Below are 3,126 nucleotides of genomic sequence, written 5' to 3' on the forward strand. Positions count from 1 at the left end.
ATCGGCGCTATGCAATGGATATGGATGCATTAGACACCTGCAGGTAGTAAAATACCTGCGGATGTCATTTTTCCCTGCAGGCGCGGGTCCCGCGTGCAGGAAAAAATCCGGACATGCTCCATTCAGGCGCGGGTCTACCGCGGGGACGGCTCACCCTGGTTGAGAAGGCGTTGGGCGGGGCTATGCAAAGGTCTTCCGGCTCCCTCAGTGCATTGTGGGTGTGCCCGGAGTGCTGGCTGAGCGTGTTGCATCTGATACGTCCCCTATCTGGGGATCATATATTAAATGGATTTTTAGAACAGGGAGCTGGAAAAAGTGCTTGCTCTGTCCACTCCGCACATTGACCTGGTATTGCAGTACCTCCAGTACTGGTGCACCCCCTTTCCTACAGCAGTTTCCAAAAGCAGGAAAAAAAACTGATGAGCAAGAGGTGCAGCGCAGCTGCGGCTGCTAACAATTAAGCACTTAGATTTAGGCCTCATGTCCACGTGATACATGGCGGAAGTATCGCATGATACTTGTGCGACGGCTCGTGTTTTTGCGTGATGTCCTGTAGTTTTTATTTGTACCATTTTGGAGTTTATAAGACTTTTTTATCGCTGTTTATTATAACTTTTTTTGGAGATAGGAATCGGTTACGTGCACACTTCCCATAGACTTGTACAGGGACCCTTGGTGCGCAAATGTGCACAAAAATAGAGCATGGTGAGGTTTTGCACGCATGCGAAATGTGTGAGTAAAGAGAATTCTGAAGGCATCCATTGAAACAAATATGTTTGTGTGAAGCGGCCCTTACTGTACTTTTGTTAGCACGAATCAAGCACATGTGCAAGCGCAAAAAACACGCAACCATGCCGCCATTTATTGAAATGGGCAATTAGTGTAATTAGAATAATACATGTTCTGCCCCTGCAGAAATGCACGAGAAAATAAAGGGGACTGCTTTTTTTTTAAACAAAATGCGCATGCAAAATACACTTATGTGAAGGAACTCGCTGCAATCAGCAGGTTCTACTGACGTGTATTTAGCATGTATATTTTTCATGCATAATATGCTGCACAAATACATCTGTGTGAATCTGGCCGAACACAGTCGTGGACATGAGCCCTAAGGCTGGAGCTCTATGGAGTCTTTCGCCATGACATGGGTCATGTGACCAAAGATCGCTGTGCAGCCCTGTGAACTTGCATTCTCAAATATATCAATGGGGTCGCGCAAGTTCCCACAACCTATAGATTGCTTAAACCTCTACGAGGTTGGATTTTTGCAATATATTGGTCGCAGCTACTTGTGAGTTGTATCGCAACTCCATTGTCTTCAGTAAGGCCGGTTGCACACGACCGCTTCACATTCCGAATGCGGGATACCACTGCGGAATCTGGCCGTTAACCCAGACGGTGACCCTGCGTTCCTGCAGAATCTGCAATGCGGATGACCGCGAGAGTGAAGGAAGTAGCAGTAGTATGTATCTTTCAATGCGTGTGATTTGCTGCGGATCCTCCGTGTGGACGACGACTGTGGATTGAACAATAGGAAACCGGTGGTGTGAAGCCGGCCCGAGAGTGTGAGGTCGCAGGGCTATACAGCAATCTTGGTCGCGTAGCACTAGTCTCATTGCATGACTACGACTACGCCGTTCATGGGAGCTCAGTGCTTGACCATCTCCGTCAGCTCCACAGAAGTGAATGGAGAAGTAGTCACACATTTAAAGAAATCTCATCCATATAATGCGGAAAAACAATCTACAGTTTAAATTGACCTGTGGGGTGGATTTTAAAGCTGCCGCTTCAGCAGCGCTCTGCACTCACACTATAGCAGGTTAGTGTGAGAGCGCAGAGTGCTGCTGAAGGGGCCACGGGATTGTTCCTTTTAGAACAAAAGTTCCTGGCGGGAACAAATCCCAATCATCATCTTCCGCCAAGTCACTAAGATGACTAATCCGATATTTTTGTATCTAAGTGAACTGAATATGGCCGCCACCACAACTTGCCTCCAGCTTTCCTAGTCTTCTGCACAACATCATTACATGTCTACACCACTTTGTTTTCAGGAGCCGAGGCAAGTGGGGTGACGACTACCGAGCGAGGCTCTGTTCGTGTCAGTGGTAGGGAGCTCCATGATGGTCATCAGGTTACCAACATGTTCTGTCACCCAGCTTTCCTAGTTCCTGAATGGCCAGCTTCACAGAGCGCCACTTTTTACAACCCATACCCGTCGCTGAGGTCAAGAAATACCCCAAAAAGCATTAGAGGAGGGGGGAAACCTGGTTTTCTTGCCCCATGTGCCCATCCCAACCAGCCTCTGTAATTACCCCCGCCGTCGGACATAAAACGCAGTTTACGTTATTTTAGGGAATGCTAAAATGCTCCTCTCTTCAGTAGCTCCACTCTAGCCACTTCACTGATCTGCTGGATAGAATGTATTGGCTAGTGGTAGGATCTCCCAGCAGCCACTACACTCCAGACGCACCATCCAATCAGTGAGCGGGGAGCAGGGCTAGTGAGCGGCAGCTCTGGGGAGGACGCAGCAGTTCTGAACTCCATGTCTTCTGGGGTGGGTGCGGTGGCCGGGCTTCAGTTCCTGCAGGCAGAGCTGCACATCCAGCAGGTGAGGCCATCATATCTCTAGTGGGCATTAGTGTTTACAGCTGCTTTAACCAGGGCATTGTGGGTAATGGGCGGGGCCATAGTCTCCGCTGGGGCATTGTGGGTAATTGGGGGGGGCTCTCTAGTGAGCGGCAGCTCTGGGGAGGACGCAGCAGTTCTGAACTCCATGTCTTCTGGGGTGGGTGCGGTGGCCGGGCTTCAGTTCCTGCAGGCAGAGCTGCACATCCAGCAGGTGAGGCCATCATATCTCTAGTGGGCATTAGTGTTTACAGCTGCTTTAACCAGGGCATTGTGGGTAATGGGCGGGGCCATAGTCTCCGCTGGGGCATTGTGGGTAATTGGGGGGGGGGGCTCTCTAGTCTTCGCTGGGACTGGTGGGGTCATAAATGGAGAGGTTTATGTGCACAACAGAAGCAGCTGCACAGCGCAGGCCAAGTCTTCATGCATGGCTGTCGTCGCACAGGAGGCTGGAGGGGCGGGTGTATAACAGCACCTAGCGGAGACGGCGCGGCCCCAACT

At 50.3% G+C, this 3,126-nt stretch overlaps 1 pseudogene; it reads left to right on the top strand.

The window, feature by feature from the left end:
* The first annotated feature begins 254 nt into the window (after window positions 1-254).
* LOC136613367 (U2 spliceosomal RNA) lies at window positions 255-382 on the top strand (annotated as a pseudogene).
* Window positions 383-3,126: the final 2,744 nt, after the last annotated feature.

Source organism: Eleutherodactylus coqui, chromosome 2 (assembly GCF_035609145.1).
Source record: "Eleutherodactylus coqui strain aEleCoq1 chromosome 2, aEleCoq1.hap1, whole genome shotgun sequence".
NCBI classification, from domain to species: domain Eukaryota; kingdom Metazoa; phylum Chordata; class Amphibia; order Anura; family Eleutherodactylidae; genus Eleutherodactylus; species Eleutherodactylus coqui.